Source organism: Thunnus albacares, chromosome 17 (genome assembly GCF_914725855.1).
Source record: "Thunnus albacares chromosome 17, fThuAlb1.1, whole genome shotgun sequence".
NCBI classification, from domain to species: domain Eukaryota; kingdom Metazoa; phylum Chordata; class Actinopteri; order Scombriformes; family Scombridae; genus Thunnus; species Thunnus albacares.
The window spans coordinates 13,572,348-13,584,445 of NC_058122.1; positions in this window are offsets into that span (position 1 = coordinate 13,572,348).

Genomic DNA, 12,098 nt, shown 5'->3' on the forward strand with positions numbered 1-12,098 from the left:
CACGCACACAGTGACATACACTGACACCTGCAGGTGAGTCATACCAGTGACAACATCTGGAATATCATCTTTCTGATGCTGGATCACAAATATATTCCTGGCCCTGATATTTTATATCCCACATTTGATTCTACTATCATAAAATGTTGATATTGGACAGAGAGAGGCAGGTATAAATCATGTATTCATGTTCACACAATAAACAGATGAAGTCATGCATGCAGCAAGATAAAAAAAAAAATTCTGAATATACATTGGGCTTATTTGCAGTCACACACACACACACACACACACACACACACACACACACACACACACACACACATTTCACATAGCACTGAACGGGGAGCCAATTTCCCTAACCCTGAATAAAAATATGAATTAACTATGAAATTACAGCACGCAGGATATTTATAATTTACTATACATCACAGGGTTCGTTATTGTTACTACCCCCATTGCCTCGGTAATCATCATTACTTTTATTGTGGCTGTTAGCGTAGCATCATCAGCATACTGTATTACAGTGGGTGAGGGGTGACCTGGGGTGGATTGTGCCGCTCGTAATATTGTCATCGTGAGCCAAAAACTGTTGTTACACATGCAACACAATTACGCAATTTTGCATCTTTTAATATCTGCTGGAAATTACACTGTTCCGACTTCAATCAAATTCATGAGGTGTGTGAGGTGCAATGGCACAGCACATTATATTTATGGAAATCAGTCCACGAAAATCACATTTCTGTGATTAGACACCTCCCAGGCTGCAGTTAATGCTATTATCTGCAAATATTATGCCTCATTTGTATGTGGAATCCTATAAAGTGAGTTTTTCTGGGAATAGGTTTTTGCAATAAACACACTCTGAGAAAACAATTGTGCGCTAAACTCTAGCTGATGCTTCTATACAGAGAATGATGTTTGACCTGATGGTGGGCTCCTGGACATCCACTCTGACCCTCAGTAGTAGCAACTGCAAAAAGAGGAAGGAGAGAAACAGAAGGAGGGAGAGGAAGGTGATCAAAAAGAAGGCTGTAGGATGAGAAGAAGAGTCCAACAGTAGAATTAGAGCTAAAAGACGAGAGAAGGAGGAGAAAGACGTACGAACGAATGTGGAAAATACTACAGTAACTTAAAATTCAGACAGGAGGGCAGACAGACTGAGACACAGAAGCTGTAATATTAAAGAGTAGCAGGGTATTGAGCCGCAGACGAACCGAGCCTGAGATAACTTGACAAATCCCAGCGCTTGTGCTCTTGAGAGGATTGTGCTTCATTAACAGATAAAGAGTGGAGCAGACAGTGAAGAAGAAAGAGAGGGGCGAGGGGAGACGGGTTCGCTCTTTGTTCCTCAGCCTTTACTCATTTCACTGTTATCTGCTTCGGGGAGCTTTATTTGATGACATGACCTTTAAGTTGCAGGGACACGAATCGACAATGAGCGCAAGTTTCTGACAGTATACTGATTTGTGCCTCATCTCCTAGTAGGCTGATGTTCTCTTATCACATCCTCTCCTGCAGTGGTAAGGATTAAAAAAAAAAAAAAAAAAAAAAGGTGTGTGTTTGTCAAAGAAAAAAGACGCACAAATGGCTGTACTTTACATATCTGCTTAAGAAAACCTGACATTGCTGGATCAAAACAAATGCCCAAACGGAAATCTATACACATAATTACCTCAATCACTCTCAAGAAGACAATAAAATCCACTGGACTTTCATGTTTAATTCAAGACTAAATTTAAACAGTAGGTGCACATGAGCCAATACAACACACTTTTCACCTCCTCAGTTCCAGACTCCCTTGTGGATGCTGGAGAGGTCAGAGGTCAAGGCTTCAGACAGACCAGCCCAGACACGACCCCTGACATTATAACCTTAACAACCGCTGATCAATAACCAATATGTCTGCCAGTCAAGCAGAGCTCATTGCTAAACTTTATTACCTACAGTAAAGCATTGTAATCATGGTGATACTGGTCTGGGGAAAAGATAAAAATCAACACACAAATCTTTGCCAACTATGTTTTAAGATTGCAATAGAGTATATTTCATCTGTTTTGATTACACTACTGTTAAGGAGTAAACCTGGTTGTGGCTTTTTAGCAAAGAAATAAAATTTAAATGCAAAGTTTGTAGGTCACAATGTTGCTAATTGTCTATGTGCAGTTTTAGAGAGTGTTTTTATTTTATGGCAAAAACACAGAGAGACAGGGTGTTAAAAGGATGATGAACAAGGGGGGTATTTATAAAGCACAGATCAATAATCATTACAATTTTAATTTCATTGCAACAGGGGTTAGAGTATGTGTGTGTGTGTGTGTGTGTGTGTGTGTGTGTGTGTGTGTGTGTTTATGAAAGAGAGAGGGGAAGGAAGGGTGAAGCAGAGAAAATTTGCACCATTGTTCGCTTTAGACATTATTCCCTTTTTCAAGTACACACACACATGCACACACACACACACACACACACACACACACACACACACACACACACACACACACACACACACACACACACACACACTATGCTTGTGTTAATTCTCAGCACTGCACAGCCCTTCATTCTGGTGATGAATGAAAGGCTGAGGTCTTGCTATTAAATCAGCTCTCCATCGGGTGATTGAATAAGAGTTCCTAAGAGAGATTTAGATTGATATCACGCCTCTTCTGTTAGAGAGGCAGAAGCAAAACACTCCATCTGTACTCAAGACACTACTCCACTCCGCTCACTCCTACCTCTACTCACCTTACCTTTACATATCTCAAATCCCTCAAAGCTCCTCTGCATCCATATTTACTCCTCTATGCAGTATCGTCACATTAGGGCAAAATATTTTCTTGATTGTTTAGTAAAACAAATGTATCAAAAATAGTGAAACATGGTAGTTTTCCACAGCCCAATGTGATGTCTTCATATTGCTTGTTTTGTCTGACTAAAAGTCCAAAATCCAAAGATATTTCATATACTATCATATGAGACACATGAGAAAAAGCAACAGCAGCTGCTGCTTGCTGTTTGGCATTTTTGCTTGAAAAATTTCAGAATTCCTTAACAAAATAGTTGCTGATTGCAGTTCTTTTGATTGATAGCTGGCTAATTGTAGCATCTCTGTGTCATACAGCATATATTTTCTTACTGCTTGCTGGTAAATTAGAAACACCAAAGATTTTGTGAGCAGTGTCTGGTAGCTGGTAAAGCAATGGTATTTTTTCAAACTGCCCAAAATGCTGTAGATTTAGGTTTAGATTTTGCTTTTAAGTAATGTGATTTTATTTAAGAGTAATGAGAACAATTTCTTCTTTCTGTTGGGTCTGAGGACTTGCCCATGAGCCCCCCTTTGTATCTGCCTCCATCAACAAAAGCAATTTACCAAGTGTATGTTGCACCACTTACTCCCCAATCAGTCCAGCCATAGTCCTCTATGTATAACCCCTAATGTACTGAGGCCTGTGGGTACATAGAGTTAATTGCCATTTCGTTTGGTACCACGACACAGACTGCATGCCAAATAGTTTCCCATGTAATCCGCTTTAAACACAATGCAGTTTATTTTAAGACTTTCATTGGAGCTCTGTCTGACAGGTAACAAATGTTTGATTGGGTTTGCTGAGGTGAAATGTCATGTGTGGGATGTCAGTATCCCCAGTGAGCTCTGAAATGTCTGGAAAACACCTAAAAGTCGCAGCCCTGAAACCTGATATTGACTGAGGAAGTTGTGGTTCGGTCACAGCTCCGCCTGTAGACAGAAAGTAATCACGGTGAGTTATACTTCATCTCTTTCTCTCATTCTCTCTCTGATCAAACATTAACTCTACGGGGAGTGACAGACACATACTGAGCCCACCTGATCTCCTCATCACACACTCACAGCAGTATGTGTGTGTGTGTGCTTGTAAGGATGCTGAACTCCAGTTTGCTTCTGCAATCAAGAGTGAGACACACACACACAACAGTGATGGAGCACAGAAATACAAAGCAAACACAAAAGAAGAGTCCATCCACCAATCAAAAAGGACAAACTCACAAGTGAATTGTCCAGTGACATCTTAGTGGGAATGAATCTGTGCTCGGATGAGTCCAGGCACAGACTAGGGGACGGACGGAGAGGGGGATTAGCCGAACGGCCTATTCTTCTCTCCACAGCAGCCAGCCAGACAGCCAGCCGGCTAGCCGAGATGAGCTCTATTCACCATTCCTATCTCGTAGCCGCAGCCCCGCAGGCTCATCCATCTCCATTTCCCACTGCTTGTCGTCGTGTCTGCAGCACCAGCTCAGCCTTAATCAATCTAATTACCAACCGCAGAATAGACCCCAGACCCATCTACCTGACCACCGCTGTCTGATACACCTTCAAAACCTTCGCTGAGCCTTTGCTCTAAACACCTCTACCTTGGTAGAGCCTGATTTAAAAGTATTCGATAATTTTATGGTTTACACTGAGAAAAGAGATGGAGAGCAAAACTACTCACAGCAGAAATGAGCATCCATGCATTTTTTATCATTTAAATATCCATACATTTCTGTTGTACAAATGGTGAAAAAACAAATTAATAAAAAAAATATATATTTAGACTCACATTTACTTGAATTATATTGTATTTTCCATTGTTTTAGGTACTTTGCTTGTAGTAATTTTCCTTTTTGTTGGTATATTGGGTTATTAGCATTATGTAATTCTTAACCTCCATAGTCCTGGGTCGCCTCACTTATTATTTTTTTTGTAAAGTGTTTTCTAATATATTCAAAAGATGCCCAGTGATCTATGAATAAATATGACATGTATCTGCCTTAGTTGACTGCTGATTGTGGACATACAATATGCAAAGTTTTCAACATATTTTTCATTTAATGTATGAAAAATACATTTAAACAAACAACAATTACTGTATACATTTTCGAGGTTGTCATTTAACAAATTAACATTAATTTAAAATACACATTCCTGTTTTAATAACAGAGTGGAAATGAACTTGCGTGTACTCTCCTACAACTTACTGATTGTTACAAAGGAATCAAATTACGCTCCTACAAGGCCACTACAATATAAAGTGTGGCAAAGCGGGAGGAGAAAATTAGCCTGTGATTTCTCTCTCTCTCTCTCTCTCTCCCTCTCTGACAATGGCAAGCTAATTAAAAACCTGGCATTTCATATTCATGACTAATTAGCTAAACGAGATGGCAGCTCCAAAGTGGGCTGCTCTTAATTAAGCCAGAGAATTTGAGTTACACCTTTGTGAGAGGGGGTGTGTGTCTGTATGTACATTGTGTGTGTGTGTGTGTGTGTGGTGTGTGTGTGTGTGTGTGTGTGTGTGTTTGCATCTAGGCAATATTCATCTTGTCTTAATGCCCTGGCATTTTCCAAGAAGCTGACCCCTGTCTGAATGGAGGCAGAGGGTAAAGGTCATTTGATGCTCCCTGTATACTGTATAGTGTACAGTACACACCATCTGTGTTGTTCCATACTGTCTGCAGTCTATTTTATGCTTTGCTAATTATCAAGCTGTTATTATACAGTAAGTTATTTTACACAACAGCTTAAGTAATGTAATAGTGCAAACTGTGGAAAACTTTTGCATCTATAGTAGTTACCATCGTTGTCCTACAATTGCTTTGTTCAGCACCTTTGTGGAAAAAAGTAGTCATTTGTTATAAAGCAGGATTAAAAAATACATACTCCTCAGCTGGAGCAATTTTTAAAAAAATTATTATTATCATTATTTTATCTTAAAAATACACTCCTAAATCCCCAAATTTCTGCCCAGCTCACTGCTGACAGCTCAACAATAAGCGGAATACTCAACAAAACCAGGAACTCGGCCTGTAAATTAATTACCAGTTTTAGGGTTGTGTCCATTTTTTCTTGTCAGTATTTCCTAATAATGCATAAGCTTTCTGGTACTCTCCAACTTAACCGGGGAAACCTGATCTCTGTGATTATCAACATAAAATAACTACTAAATACATTTATTGTATTTTGTACTTTTAAACATGTGATCTTCTGAAGGTTTTCAGTGTGCTGTGCTTGGCTCTTTAAAAACGCTCACTAAAACCTTTGCACAATATTAAAAAATTGAACATTGTGAATGTTAAAATAGAACATGCTTGATGATTATGAATATTGACGTACGTGACTTTTTTCCTGCAGACTGCCATTAGCTCCGCTGGCATTATGGCGGCTTTCCAACAACAGAACACCAGGAGATTACAACTAAATCTCCAGTGGTTGTGCTGACAGTGATTGCATTGTGATAACAGTGATTGATCAGTATTGTTGAGGTTAAGACTGTACCATATTCATGTTCATTCATCAGCTGTCCATTTTTTTGTGATTTGGTCTTTGGTCTACATTCTATCTACATTAAATTCCATCTTGTGTGCTTGTGTGACTGTATTAATTTGGTGTATTAGGGTTAATATGTGCGTATCCTTGATGATTAAAACAGAAAAGAAAGCCTCTATTTTGTCAGCTGCTCAACAGGAGAAACATCTCCCTCAGGCTTCAGTCTGCTCCCAACAGAGTACAGCTTAGACACACTGTTCAACCACTAGCACCCATTTAGTCATATTATGTCTTTCAGGCTGACCATCCCTGACACACAAACACACACGTACAAACACACACATGCATATTTAGGACTTTTCCAATTTCACTTACTGTATTGTTCAGATGATCTCAGCAGCCTTAATGCGACTCAAAACAAGTATTTATCACCTCACATTCATCAACAAGTGTCTGACAAAAGAACAAATGCGTTCTGTACAATTATGTCTTGCTGTCTATGCTCTTGTGTGTGATTTTTACTAAGACATCTAGAAAAGAGGAGAATGAACAACATAAAAGTGAATAAAGGATAAGAAAAGAAAGGACAGGTACGTATAACTTCTCTCTCCCCTGTTCTGATTCTAGTAAGCTCAGTCAGGAAATCCTCTTTCGTTCTTTACAAGATTCCCAAATCCTGGATAAATCCATAGCAAGGCATTAGTGAGCTGCAAACGCCTCTCTGCCTTTATAGAGATTTGTATCCTTCAAAGCTCTCAAAGCCTGACTACTTTCATGTGGTCCTATTGGACAGATGCTGAACTACACAGGAGTGAAAATACCAAACTATTCGCTATCTGCACATCAGAGCTATGATGAAACAACACAGGTACTATATATTCTTATAAGAACTTTTTTTTTTGTTCCTGTGAGACCGTCAACTTCACAGGAACTTTTTAATTGTATGTCTCCTGGCGTTTCTTTACAGAATCGCTTCTGAATGCAATGCTATTCAACTCCCGGAGACTTTGCACATGCTGTGAGTTTCATTTGTAGTAAATGCACAACAGTGGAATGAACTAACACATTCAGCTTTCCTTTGTACTAGTTTAACAGAAATGAATGAACATAAGAATTATTTCTGTCTTGTAACCTTTGCCATGCCCTGTGAACACTGAAAAATTCTTCAATACAGCAGTGTAATTGAGAGTAGGAGAAAATACTGTATGTGGGTGTTGTGTTCTCAGAAAAAAAAAAAGTCTAACTAACTAAGCAGCATGCTTTTAGCCACAGGGAATAGGATGTAGATTTCCATCCTCTGAAGTCCTCTTGCTTTCATTCTTTGTATCACAGTATCCCCACATCAATTCCAACAATCTTTAAAGCATAATGCAGCCTCCTCTTGTCTCTCTTTGAACCCAGGCATACTACTTTATGAATGCAACCTTCCAGGGGTCCTCTGTAATGAGTGGAACCTGAGCAGGAGAGCTGTAAATAGTCAAAATGATAAAACCACATACTTCCTTAATAAAGCAGTCTCATTTGGAGTTTCACAGGGATTACAGGGACAGTGTTTCCTCCCGTCTCCCTGTGTTTTATGTCATTAGCATGACTGTAAAAGCCTTACTAAGAGGGAAAAAGGAAAAGAAGGTTGTGATTTTCAGCTGTGATATGAGTGATGAAAAGGAATTTGGAGTTTCAGTAGCTGACACTGTTGAGAGGGGTTGTCTTGATCACATTAGAAAGAGTAAAAACAGACAAATAAGAGTCTGGGCTAATATTGCTATGGATACTTTAAATAAGCACAACCCACACACACACATGCATGCAAACACACAGCTACGAGTCATACTAGACAAATCTAATTTCATGTGGAGGCATACTCTATAATATTATTACAGTCCAAAACTAGACGTGTGTTTACGTGTGTGTGAATGTGTGTGTGTGTGTTTAAGTGAAGGGCACTATCCGTCAAATGCTATTGGCTGCCGAGGCTGGCAGGCTCTAATCCACTTGTTTCTGCAGTGTATAGATTAGCACCAGGCTAATGGATAGGCTGCCAATGTTGCACACACACACACACACACACACACATACACACACACACACACACACACACACACACACAAACACACACACACACACACACACACACACATTTCACATAGCACTGAACAGAGAGCCAATTTCCCTAACCCTGAATAAAAATATGAATTAACTGTGAAATTACAGCATGGAGGATGTTTATAATTTACTATACATCACAGGGTTTGTTATTGCTACCACCATTGCTTCAGTAATTATCATCATCATCATCATCATCATCATCATCATCATCACACACACACACGCACACACACACACATTAAATGTTACAGACTTTCTGGCAATGCTACTAAGACAATGAAGCCCAATAAAGGATGTAGTTTCATAGAGAGGGACACCTTGAACATCTGTGAAGAAGCAACTAGCACATAAACAACAAGAAATCACATAGACACAACAGTAGAATCAGTGGAGGAGATAAAATACGAAAAAGATGATGGAGAGCAATGGCGAGAGAGTACTAAAGTCATCTTGTATGGACGACCTTGTCATCTGCATGGTGCATAATCTCTGAGGCTCCATGCTGATGGGGTGCACAGGGAAGGAGCGACAGATACCGGTCAGTAGAGGATTTATTCCTGGAAAGTCTGGCGGAGCATTAACCCCTAAATCACCACATATCAGTGATAAACACACATCCTGAGTTGATTTACATAATGTAGAGAACATTTTATTTAATCACATCAAGGACACGCATTTAAATATAGAGCCTTACTGCATTTTCTTCCTCCTCTTTCACTCCTGCTCATTTTTTATTCCCCATTAGATGGTAAAAGAGGCCTCAAAGAAGAGAAAAACTTTCATTTCTTGAAGCTCAGTAGCGATCAAATGTTTTGACACATTATGTCCTTATTGTTGTATTTTAGTAGCATATGATCAGGCTTAAAAATCAACAAAAATTCCCTACACAACTTTATGAGCACTTGTCTTTGCAGCTGAATTTCTTGAAATGCTCTCCTTCCCTGTATCTGCTAGGGAATCTAGGCAGTCAACTCACTAGATTTTACATTTCTGACATTTTGCTCTTCACTTAATAGTTAGTGGTGAGTGAGAACGTGGGAAGACATGTGACACAGCTCACATTATAAACTGAAACTAGGGTGGCACTGGTACATTCCTTTAATTATGTGGAATAATACACTGCTGATTGTTTTTAAATTGAAGTTCTTACTGTGACACATATGCAGACACACCCGGAGAGTTGGACGCATACTCAGTCCCTTTCCTTTTATTGTCTCCAGACCAGTCAGTGTCTAAATATATCTTGATGTGCCAGTCATCGATTGATAACAAGCTCTCCACCCACCTCTCAGAGAGGATTGTAGCTAACACAGAAATGCTTTTGCTGTTAGTGGGTGGAAATTGTTGAAACCTCACAGCTGTATATGGAAACTGACAGAAAAAACCCCCTCCATGTCATACACCAGGCATAGCGATACTGAATATATCAGAGTGTAGACAGAGACAGGAACAAAGTGCCGTGGAGACAAAGTGAAGGCGGTAGGATCAGTGAAGCAGCGCAGAGTGAATTTACAGAGGGACTTTGTGCCAACATTTCCCCTCTAATAAAGAGCACATTCTCCCTCTGCCTCTCACTGCAGGCTTACAGAGACCAGCTTTATTGGTTCATATCTGACTGACTGCTGAAGCCACAGGGGGAGTATGTGTGTATATATGTGTATGTGCGTGTGTGTGTGTGTATGTGAGAAATAAGTGGTCAGCATTCACACAATATTAAACCCTCACAATTTTGAACCTTTCGTACAAAGAGGAGAGAAAAGAGGTGAAGGAGAGGAGGGAGCAAAAAATATATACTAAATATATTCACCAAATAAATACTTCAGTTAGTATCGGCGTTGACATAATAAGGACAGAGGAGGTGAAACTGGCTAAATTTAAGATTTGGGCTTAAGGAATATCTCCCTTAATTCCCTAGGTGACTTCCTAGTGTGAGATTGGTTTAATTAGGCAGGTATCTGAAGATTTGCAGGAGGTTTATCATGCCAGTCAACTTGGCTGTTTTGACTGACAACCAATGGGGAAACACACACACACACATACACACACACACACACGCCCCTACCTGTGCTGCGCTGTTTGTGGTGTGTTTGTCCTCTGTGTCACTGTAGACGCCTGATGGCAGTTCCATAACCTGGGTGACAAAAAGATGGACAGACAATCAACACCTGGTTTTCGTCAGTTTTGAGGTTAGTATGTGGAAAATTTACTTCTGCTTCTCCTTTTTCCTGCTGTATCTGATTACTCACTCTGGACAGTGTTTTTAGCTTTTTTGGGCAACACTTTTCCCTAATTTTATACTAATTTATTGGAAATTGTCTGTGTAATTTGCCACTGTGTAACAGTTAATTTTTACAGAAAGGGTGGTGCAATTTGGCACAATTTTTTTTTAAAAAAAGAAAAAAGTGACAGTTCTTTAACTGACAGAAAATACTCAGTTTTGTGTGTCAAACTAGATATCAGTATATTTGACTATAATGAGCAAATTTGTCCTATATTGCCAAATACATTTAACATTTACACAGAAACTACTTTTAGGAAATTGTTGAAAAAATATCCTATAAATTTTTAAGAATTGTTAAGAATCAAATGTACTTAATATTTTTAGCAAATTAAGAACAACATATGAATCCACATATAAACCATCTTTTTTCTAATTTGTACCAAATTGCACCAAAATGTTTTGCAAAATAACATAAAATTTAACAATTACACTGAAAATTTCCAGGAAATCAGTATATAATTAAGGGAGCTGTAAAATAAATTGTCTATTTTAAATATCAAGCTTCCTGTCACACTTTCTGTTCCTGCATTCTTCTTTAACAGGCTGATCTACTTTTTTCCAATCATCAGCACTGGAGTGGAGGAGGGGCAGTACCAGTGTAGTGTTTGTGTAAGTGTGTGTGTGGTTAATAATGTACATACACCTCCAATAGTGATATGTTAATTTTTAACAGGGGGGATGGCCCAAACGGAGGGTTAGGGTTTGGGTTACCCTAACTCTAGGACTGCAGGATTATCATAAAGACCTAATCTAATTCTTGACATTATAATTGCAATTATAATTTTGATTTAATAGAACTGCTATTAGGCAAATACATATTTTGTGTAGGTCTATTTTCTTACTGGATGTGGACATTAAGCATTTTAATTATTCTTATTTTTTGAAACACACCATAGTTTTGACAGTATAAACTTTACCTCGAATTATGTAAATGTAGCAGTGAGTGCGGTGAGGTCAGTGCAGGTTAATTTTCTCGGTCACATTATCTTCTCCAAACATCTATAGTAAAAACTATATCTGTAGTCATGTCCCCCCTAAAATATTTTGTTACAGAGGTGGCTTGGTCTGGGGTGTATTTTCAGCAGCACAGATGCTACTGAATGATCATAGTTGAGTATTTATAGTATATAGTTTAGAAAATATTATAGATCCAAGATGAAATTGACAGAAAAGTGGGACTGAGAAAAAAAGACGCAATTACAAATCTGTCTGATACTTCAGCACCACGGACAGCGCCATCGATTTATCAATACTCAGCACAGTTAGGCTACTGATATTTCAGAGCCATGGCCATAGATTCTAACTTGCACAAACCTCAGTCAGATAAAGGATCAATGAGTCTGGCAGACTAGACTAACTTATTCAACTTGACAACCCTTCTGCACCTGCACTCTCTCTGCTACTAGGGGATGGAGAGGGGGGATGACA